This window comes from Cebus imitator, unplaced genomic scaffold, assembly GCF_001604975.1.
Source record: "Cebus imitator isolate Cc_AM_T3 unplaced genomic scaffold, Cebus_imitator-1.0 Scaffold288, whole genome shotgun sequence".
Lineage (NCBI taxonomy): Eukaryota > Metazoa > Chordata > Mammalia > Primates > Cebidae > Cebus > Cebus imitator.
The window spans coordinates 2,588,538-2,599,903 of NW_016107603.1; positions in this window are offsets into that span (position 1 = coordinate 2,588,538).

The window sequence follows — 11,366 nt, forward strand, 5'->3', positions numbered from 1 at the left end:
TTAGGGAATTTAAGAAGTGCAGTATTTTCTTTTCTCTGTTGCCAATATCAGTGACACTAAATATTTAATTACTAACTAGAGCTGCAGTAGCTGCTCCTCAGAAGTGATGAATAATGAGCCCCTGTACATTTGTGAACTCCCTGTTGTTGGCTGATTAGGTTGACTATGCATGGAGAGACTGAGCATGGATGGCTTATTGCTCATGGTGAAAGAAGAAAATGTAATGCCAAGAACTCTGATGAAGCTGAAAATGTAAAGGCTGCTTTGTCATTGCATGTAATTTTATTCTGTGCCTTGAATAAAAATAGTTCTTTTTTTTAAAAGAGGTATCAAAACGTCTTGTAAATTTGTTCTTAAATTTACCCTTTTTTGTCCCTTTGGTATATTCCTGTCCCCATAGTACGATTTTTCATTTTTATAAGTGGAATAACTGAATCACAGAGGAATTAAATTACTAATCCTTGACTGTACATATGTAACAATATAAGGATTAGGATCAGTTATTTTGATTTGTTTTAAGTGGCTTATATCACAAATCTAAGATGCAGTTTCTTCCCCTGCTTTTATAGAAGCTGTGGAACTATGGTAAATGGTTGCATAGTAAGTTCCCTTTTTTCCTTCAATTCTAGTTTTCTCATCAGATAAAGGCAGACAATAACACTGATCTGAAATATAAATGTGTTGCTGTGAACACAAATAGTACATGTAAATTGCCTAGCCTTGTTGCTGACACACAATAAGCATTTTATATATAAAAGTTTATTTATCGTTATTATTATTATGTAGTTGCATACATTTAGCTAGTGCTTCCAATATGGTGATGAGAATCAGTTTCTGATTATGCAGGTATTCCAGGACTGACCTAACAAAGTACCACAGACTGGATGACTTAAGCTACAGTTATTTATTTTCTCACAATTATTCCTCGAGGCTAGGCGTTCCCAAGATCAGGTGTCAGTAGGGTTGGTTTCTTGCGTTAGTCCTTCTCTTTAGCTTGTAGATGGCAGTCTTCTTCCTGTGTGTTTCCGTGGTTTTCCTTCTGTTTATATTTTTATCCTGATATCCTCTTCTTATAAGGATGCCAGTCAGATTAGGACCCATCCTTATTACCTCATTTTAGCTTAACTGCCACTTTAATCATCCTGTCTCCAAAAATGGTCATACTCAGAGGTATCCAAACTTAGAACTTCAAGATATGAATTTTGGAGGGGACACAATTCAGCCCAAAGCACTGACCTTGAATGATATCATATTAATCTGGTTTACTTCATTATCTTTTGGGGACGTATTACAAGGAAGGAATAGCAAATAACATATTTTGTGGAATATGAGAAAACAGTTATTGATTCCTATGTGTAAAATCATGTCTGAATCCAAAATAAATGACTTCATTTTGTGTGTCAAGTAAACCTAAGTACTTTTTTTGGAGGGAGGTGATCTAGGAAGTGCCAGTAAGGAGATGGAGGAAAGATGGGAGAAGCCAGTTCAGAAAGTGCTGATGAGAGGATCTGCTGTTTGCAGCTGGAGCTTTTTTCCATGGGGATCTTTTGGGAGACAGCTCAGAGCATGCCTCAGTTATCCCACACCAGGGACCAGAAAAGCTAGGTGTCTAGACACAAACTCTGGTCTCATCTATTGTGGGCAACTCCTGGGAGCATGAACTCTCCTAGGAGTTGTTTTTAGCTTCACTTTTGCTGGTTTGCACATAGTTTGTAGTCACAAGGAGCACTGGATGACTGCACTAGGAACAGTGATAAATACAGATGTAATATGAGTGAGGCATTATCTCAGTATTTTTTTGGGATTAACTGTGTGGTTATTCCTTGACTTTGTGATTGTGCTCTCTCTTTCTTTTTTCTTTTTTCATGTCTTAATTGAGTATTACCGGTAAATGTCCATTCTTGGTGGTGAGTCAAAAAACACAATTTTAATAGTTATTAGTTATTGTACTGTAGTTTTTAATAGTTATTGTACTATAGTTTTCAATGGAAAGTACAATAAATACCTATATTGTTATGAATGGCAATACAGGCCATAAGCCATATTGGATATGGAATAAAATGGAATGAGCTGATTAACCACAGTTTAACATAACAGTTAAGAGGATATTGGCTTTGAAACATTGAAACAAAACTCACCTGGATTCAAATTTTAGATTTGATGCTTATAAACTGTGGAAACTTGAACAAGACACTCTCTTGAGTTTTCTTACAAAGAAAAGACAATAATAGTGGTTTTTATCTTTGGATTTTGTGAGAATATGTGCTGGTCTTGCCATAATAACTTTGAGGTCATCACTGCTCAGTAGAGTAACGATTATAATGATTAAGATGATAATAGCAATAAATAGGGCTCAGGGGTTTATTTTTGATCTCTTTTAGTAGCCATGATACATATGATAATGGACTTGTCCTCCTGATTCGGTGTCAGAAAACCTATGCTGTAGTCCTAAATAACCCAATATTGAGTCATGTACTTTCTACATTTATTAAAAACAAGAAAACAAATAGCATCAAAATCTGTGGTTATTTGCTGTGTCTACCCAAGAGATTTTGTAAGGCTCAACCCTATTAATGAAACTTCTGTGTCATAAGGTGATGTATGAATATAAGCATTTTTGGTATACTATACTTAACATAGTAGTATAGCAGCGATTTCTTCTTTCATTTTCTCAAACTGAGATTTAAGTATGACATTATCATTTTTTTTTCCCTAAGACTATCTCTCGCCTTTGCTGCAGACTATAAGTACATTATACTCCTAGTAAGCCATTTAGAGAGCAAAAATATTATGTTAAAATGTGTGAAAACTGGGTCTTCCAATATGTCCAGGTAGATAATATACAGGTTCAGAGAGTCTCCACTGAACGTGATTTCATAAATCTTACTATATTGGTCTGGTTCCCTCCATTCATTATCTGCAGTATCTTCCAGCTCTGTGGAATCTTACTCTTTTCTCTCTGTATTCCACATGTAACCCTGTGTGTCATTTTAGGTAAAATTTCACTCTTTTGCAGACAGTTGACCCTAAGCCAGTGTTTGTCATTTTGTGAACTGCACACAGCATTGCTTTAAGAAAACCCCCTATGCCAGGGTTCGTTCTTTCTTTTATTCCCTTTCCTTCTATGGCGCATTTCTTTTTTGTTAGAATAAAATAGTTTTCTGTTTCAGTTTTTTTATACGGCACCTTTAAAAAAAAATTATAGCTGCTCTCTCTGACCCACATCTTTCCACAAATTTCAATTTGCCTGTCACTCAAACCCAAAATTAACCTTTCTAAAATCATTGTGTCTGCTAAATATAAGCTTTTGGGGAAATTGGGTTTATTATATGATTTAAACTGGCGATTGATATTGCTTAACAATGATGAGGTTTATGACTGCAGCCTAGATGACAACTACCATAGTGTTTCACTATCTCGATAGGGTTAAAATTACTAGCTACCAGAAACTGTTGTCCTTATCACATGAACTGATTCATACAAAGTTAAATATGGATAATAGAAATAATGTGCATGTGGAAGCTTGTTTGCATATCCCAGAGTTGAGGCCCAAACTTAAATGTTGACTGGGGCAAGGCAAATGATATACGCAAAGAAATAGCCTGGAGAAAGATAATAAGGAATGGTACAGACCATTACCTTAAGAAACACGTTCCCCACTTGAAAGGTTTTGCTGTAGCTCAGCTCCAGCTAAATGCTTTCATTTGAGAATCAGGCACAGGGTTGCCAGATCTTTAGATTGTCTTTTAAGTTAAAAATCTAGATTTTTATTTCAAAATTTTCAGATTAAAATTTTGGCACATTAAAAAAACAAAAGCACTGAGTGCAGTGGAGTGGTGCCTAAGTCTATGGGGCAAAATTTTGTCTGTAAGCTTTCAGTATATGGCTGTGCCTATATGATCTATGAATTCTCAAAAGTGGGGATAGGAGGAAGTATTCATGAGGAGACTGACCTTGGATAGTGTGCAAATGAGTGGGCATCATGACGCCTCAGCCAAGGAGCAAAGCCCATGAAGACAGTTGTCTAGAGAGCTCTCTTAGGTCACAGGCTCTGCTGGTTTATTGTTTACTCCTCCCCTAGAGTGCCATTAGTCCTGGGGAGCCTATTGTGCTAACAAGTGGGGCTATTTAATTCACAAGCTGAAAGAGTGACACTCTTTCTGTTTAATTTCTAAGAAGTGAACAGACAGGTGATATCAAATATGGTTACACCAATAAATTAAATATTTTAGTGAATAGAAGCAAAATATGGTGAGAGAGAGGAAAAATATCAGGGTGATTATTGAAATCTTTTTAATGGAAGAGTTTAGATGCTGTGATAATATATTGAAAGTCTTTACACATTTATTAAAAATATTTGTACAGCAACAAGACTTAAGACAATTTAAGTCAATTCTTCATTATGTATTTTCAGAAATAAAGGTGTATATTTGATAAAAAGAAATTGCCTGTTTCTTGGCTAGTTGATATCTGATTTTCCAACTAGTTCTTTGGATCATTCACAGTTTATTCCGTATGTAATATGTATTACAAATAAAAATATTTGCCTCATGTCAATAAGTTTATTTTGAATAATAGTAAAAATTTATAAGATATACATAGTGAGCTTTCCAGAGTTTTATACTGCTAGGTTGATTTGTTTGCTTATTATCTTTTTATTTTGAAATTATTTCAAATTTGGAAGCATAGTCTAAAGATTTCCATATATCTTTTACTCAGATTAATCAATTGTCAACGTTTTACTCTATTTGACATTTCTCTCTCTCCTCCCATTTATTATATATACTAATATATAAAAAAAGATATATTATTTATTTTTTAATCCATTTGAAAGTAAGTTGTAGATATCACGTTCATCTTCTCTTAAGAACTTCAGTCTTTACTAAGAACAATCTCTTATATAAACTCAATCTAATTATCAAAATCAGAAAATTTAACAGAATTCAACACAATATATTCAGATTTGCTAATTGTACAGTTAAGGTCCTTTAGAGCATTTTCTTTTTCAGCCCAGAATCTAGTTTAGGATCATGCATTGCATTTTTTTTTGTCATGTCAGTTTAGTCTCCTTTAACCTGGAGCAATTCTCCAGCCTTTTTATTATTGTTGTTCTTTACAGGGGTCCCCAACCCCCAGGTCATGAACCTGTATGGCTCAGTGGCCTGTTAGGAACCAGGCTGCCTAGTAGGAGGTGAGCAGCTGGTGAGCTAGCATTACCACCTGAGTTCTGCCTTAAGTCAGATAAGTGGCAGCATTAGATTCTCATAAGAGCACAAGCCCTATTGTGAACAGTGCCTGTGAAGGATCGAGGTAGTGTGCTTTTTATGAGAATCTAACTAATGCCTGATGATGTGAGGTAGAGAACAGATTCATCCCAAAATCATCCCTCACCCTCAACCCTGGCAGTGGAAAAATTGTCTTCCATGAAACTAGTCCCCGGTTCCTAAAAGGTTGGGGACTGCTGCTCTATGATATTGACATTTTTGAAGAATACAAGCCATTTATTTCATAGGTCTTCCCTCAATTTGGGTTTGTCTGAAGTTTCCTCATAATTATGTCCAAATTATGCGTTTACTGCCTAAATGATGTGTCTTTCTCAGTGTGTTATTTTAGAATGCTCATGAAATCATTTCATTTAATTTTGATCACTTGGTTAATACCAGATCACTTAGATTACACCAAATTTCTCCACTCTAAAATTATTGTTTTCCTTTTATATCATGGAAGTAGTTCAAGAAGAGATACTTTTTGGCTATGTAAATATCCTGTTTCTAATTAAACTTTCACTTACCAGGCTTAGTGTCCATTGATGATTCTTGCCTGAATTGATTATTACAATAATGGTTGCAAAAGTAATTTTCTAACTGTGCCATTTTTTTCTTGTGTTTATTAGTTAACATTCTATTGGCTTTTTTTCATTTTTCCTTATTTATGTATATCAGTATATACTGATTCTTCTTTTATTTAATTGATTATAATTAATTACTATCATTATTTATTTTGGTGTTTAAGTGTCCAACTATTGATAAAATATTTTAAATATTATGATTGCTCCAAAATTCAATAATGTATACTCACTACAAGATACATAGTGAATAAATTGGACAACTAGTTCAATCTCTTTTATTTACACCTCTAGATGTATTTCCATCCTTGTTCACCTTGCTGCCTGTCCCTGAAGCCTAAATTATATGAACGGCGTCCAGGGGTTCTTTTGTCCAACAATTTCTAGATGGGGTTGTCCCAAGAGGAGTGCTGATAGGCATTTGGAGGGAAGGAGGAGAATGAGATTCAGCATTTGTTTATCGAATGTCATCACTAAAAGAAATTTTACTTTTTTAAGTATTTTGAATTTTAAAATTATACAGTATAGAGCTGAGGGTTGGCAGTTATTTTCTCTCAGCTCTTGGAAAATAATATACCGTCTTCTGGTTTCAACTGTTGCTAGTAAGAATTCTGCTGTCTATAATATGTCTATATTAGTTATTTGTTCTTTAAAGGTAAATTATCTTTTATTCTGGTTTCTTTAAAGATATTTCCTTATATTTGGTGTTCTGCAGTTTCACTCTGATATGTCTAGGTATAGATTTTTATTTTAGTTATCTCATTTAGGATTCATCTTGCCTCCTAAACTCAGTACTCAAATCTTTTGATATCTAGAAAAATCCCAGGTAATTTCTCTTTCATTATTGCATTTCCTTCATTTTCTTAATTCTCTCCTTTTGGCAATACTTTTATAAATAATTTGGATCTTCTCATTCTGTTCTTCATGACTCTTAATTTTTTTATTTGTATAAATTTATGGGGTACAAATTCAATTTTGTTACATACATAAATAAATGTAGTCGTCAAGTCAGGGTTTTAGGCCTCTATCACACAAATAACAGCCTTTTCATATTTTAGCCATATTTTCCATATATTTTCTCTCCATTCTAGATAATTTCCTCAAATCTACCTTCCAGCTCACTGATCTTTACTTTAACTTTACTTAATCTGCTATTCACTCCAACCACTACCTTTTAAATTGTAATGTATGTTTTTTCTTTTTAGAATTTCCAATTTCTTTTCAAGTTTCTCCAGTTTGACTCATGTTAACATTTTAAACATGCTCATTTTATAGTTTCTGTCACAAACTTGATTTTTTAAGGATGTTTATGTTAATATTTGTTCTAGCTTTTGATTCTTGCTCAGGAGATTGCCTTATTGTATTTTGAAATTTGCAGATATGATCTTATGCTCAGTTGTGATTTTGAGGTATGGAAAACTGTTATGCCTTGAGCATGGTTTTGCACTTGATTTTTCCAGAAGCCCCAGGGTTCTCAATATTCCTGGGATACATTTTATTTAATTTTCAGTTTGGAGATTTGTGAACCACATAAATAGCATAAATTGGAATTCCAAATTGACAAGAAGTATAGGTCATTGCTATGAGTCTTACCTCAGTTCTAGATAAGATTTGCTGATGGCACCCTGTGCAGGCAAATAGTTTGTTCTAATCTATACCTTCACTCAGAGTCTTACTATGGGGTCTAATTTAGTGCATGAAGCCTCAATTCAAATCCTTGCTTTTTCTAGTACCAAGTATTTTCTCCTTGGTTGTTAAACACTAGCATTTGGATGATAACAATAATTTTGCATAGGGAAGCTGCAGCCTTATACATTTACTATTCTACTTTTGTTTTGACCTGTATGAATTTCCTTTTCTTCTCTGGGAGCTCAGTTAAGAATTCAAAAATATTTTAAGGCAGCTTTTTGAGGTATAATTCATCTGTCATAAACTCACCCATTTAAAGTGAACATCTTAATGGGCTTTGATATTTTGACATAGCTGTGCCACCTTCACCACAGCAATTTTAGAAGATTTTCATTACCTTAAAAAGAAACCACAACCATTTAGCAATCACATCACCATTTCTCCAACTTCCAGTGCTCTAGGTGACCACTAGTCTATTTTCTGTCTCTGTAGACTTGCCTATTCTGATGAACATTTTATATAAATAGAATCATACAAAAGTAATCTTTTGTGCCTGGCTTTTAACATAGCACAGTGTTTTCAGGGTTCATCCATTTTGTACTATCAATCAGTTTAATTTCTTTCCTTTTTCCTAATTAACTATTTTTAGAGCAGTTTTAGATTAACAGCAAAATTGAGCAGAAAGTACAGATAGTTCTCAAATACTCCATTTCCCACACAGGTACAGCCTTCTTACTATTGACATTCTCCACTAAGTGGCATCTTTCATATAATTAATAAACTTACATTGCCACATCACTATAATTTACCTTGAAATTCACCCTTGGTGTTGTACATTCTAAGTGTTTTGACAAATGTATAATAATAACTATTATAGTATTAATACAAAAAAATTTCATTTTTCTAAAAACCACTCTGCTATGTCTGAAACTAATTTAGCTACTCCCACTTTCTTTTTATTAGTGTTAGTATATCTTTTTCATCCCTTTACATTTAATTTGTGTCTCTATATTTAAAGTGGGTTTCTTGTAGACAACATATAATTGAGTCTATTTTTTCATCCAGTCTGACAATCTCTGCTTTTTAATTGGGGTATTTAGACCATTGATGTTTTAAGTTATTATTGATATAGTTGAATTGATATCTACCATATTTTTACTGTTTTCTTTTTTTGCCCTTGTTCTTTGTTTCTACTTCTGGAAGAGTGCCACACTCTTTCTGCCTTTTGCAATTTTAATTGATTCAATTTTCTCGCATTTTTTCTTTTCTGTCTTTTCTTGTTTTGCTTTTTAAAGTGGTTGATTTAGAGTTTGCAATATAAACTTACAAGTGATTTAGATTCACATTCAAATAACACCATACTCCTTCACAGGTAGCGTGAGTTCCTTACAATAATAACAATAATGATCCTAATTCTTGTTTCCTGTTCATTTTATCATTTCTTTCATACATTTCATGCATACATAAGTATGTAAATATATATGCATGTGCACACACACACACATAAGCAAGCACAATCAAATAGATTATTTTGAACATATGGTTTTGTTAGATTAATGAAGAATTAGAAAGGTAGGAGTGTTTATCCTACCTTTACTTATTCTTTCTTCAATGCATTTTCTTTCTTTTTGTCTATATGTTTTCTGAGCTATATAGTTTTCATTTTTCAACATTTCTTGCAAAGCAGATCTACTCTCAGTAAATTTCCTCAATTTTCATTTGTCTATAAAAGTCATTATTTCTCTACTATTTATGAAAAATGTTTTTGCAAGGTACAGAATTCTAGGTTGGGCTAAAGTTAGGTACTTCTCTTCCCAAGGTGGAAGTCTAGTGCTGGCTGGAGTTGAGTACCTTTCTTTGCACAGGTCAGTTAGACACTCTGAAAATCCCAGCAGGTTAGGATATGGTAAAGGCAGCTCATGTTATAAAAAACAAAATTCTCTGGCATATTTGTAATCATTTAACTTCCCTTCCTCCTGACAGAAACATGGGACGACTTTTTAAAAATATTAATTGTGAGGGCCTGGTAGAGCTCCTGGAGGTAAAACTTGCAAAAGTATAAGGTGTCTTCTATGACTGAGTCCCCCTACAGTTTTAAACTCTCAGTGTTGTCTACACTGAGCTTCAAACAGTTTATCAGTTACAGTTCATTCAGATTTTTTTTACCTCAGCTTTGCTTTATGCAGAGCTTGAAGCTCATGAGTTTCTGCTTTGGTAAACTGTGATTTTTATATCCCTTTGTCTGTTTCTCCAATTTTTATGCAGTAGTTTGCCCTGTGATTTCATTTCTCTGATGGACCCAAGAAGAATTGTTCATTTTCAGTTTGTTGAGCTTATTACTTGTTGTTGTAAGAGTGACTTCTTCACTCTTACATGCCAGATCAGAAATCTGTTAATTTATTTTCATTGCTGAGTACTATTCTGTTGAGTAGATATACCACGTTATTCATTCATTCATTAGATGAGGGATCTTTAGGTAGTTTTACTATGAATAAAATTGCTATAAACATTTTTGAGTTGGCATATATATGTTTTCATTTCTCTTAGGTATATACCTAGAAATGGAATTGCTGGATCTGTGGTAATTCTACATTTAACCTATTAAAAAAAAACCCAGACTATTTCTGCAGGCAACTGTACTATTTTATATTCCCACCAGCAGTGGATAAGGGTTTCAGTTTTTTAAACCTGTTTTCTAACATCAATTGTTTGTCTTTTTGATAATAGCAATCCTAGTAGGTTTGCAGTCGTATTCCATTGTAGTTTTGATTTGCTTTTCCCTGATGGCTTATGATTTTGAGCATCTTTTCACATGCTTAGTGGACATGTACATCTCTTCTTTGCGGTAATGTCAGTTTATATTCTTGGCCTATATTTTAATTAGGTCCTTTGTCTTTTCCATTGAGTTGTATAAGTTCTTGTATATTCTAGGTACAGATCCTTTATACGATATGTAATATGCTTATTTTTTCCCATTCTGTGGGTTAATTCTTCACTTTCTTGTTATTTGAAAAAGTAATTTTAAACTTTGATGGTGTACAACTTTTCTATTTTTTTCTTTTTTGCTTATGCTGTTGGAAATATATATAAGAAACCATTGACTAATCCAAAGTCACAGATTTATGACTATGTTTTCTCCTAAGGGTTTTATAAATTTAGCTTTTACATTTAAGTCTTCAGTGTTAATTTTTGAGTTTGAGTTAATATTTTGCATATGGTGTGAGGTAGGGTTGCCTAAATTCATTCTTTTTTATTTGAATATCTAGTCCTCCAAGCACTGTTTAGTAAAAAGACTGTTCTTTCCCCACAGAATGATCTTGAGACCCTTGTCAATAATAAATTACTATAAATGTGAAGATGTACTTTTGGACATCTCAATTCTGTTCCATTGATCTACATGTCTATGTTTATGGCAGTACCACATTGTCTTGATGTGCACTTACTGTAGCTTTTTGTATTAAGTTTTGAAGTGAAGAAATGTGAGTCTTTCAACTTTCTTCCTTTCCAAGGCTGTTTCGGTTATTCGGGGTCCCATATTTCCATATGAATTTTAAAATCAGCTTGCCAATATTTACAAAATAAAGGGAGGTGAGATTTAGATAGAGATTGCATTGAATTTGTAGATTAATTTGAGAAATATTGCCTCTTAACAACATTATCTTTTAGTCCTTGAACATGGAATGTCTTTTTAGTTATTTAGATCTCTATTTTCTTTCAATATTGTCTTTATGATTTTTTGAATATGCATTTTCTACATTTTTGTTAAATTTACTTTTTTATATTATTTTATATAGTTTTTTTTTTTTTTTTTTTTGAGACAGAGTCTTTTTTTTTTTTTTTTTTTTTTTTTTTTTGATACAGAGTCTAGCTCTGTCGTCCAGGCTGGAGTGCA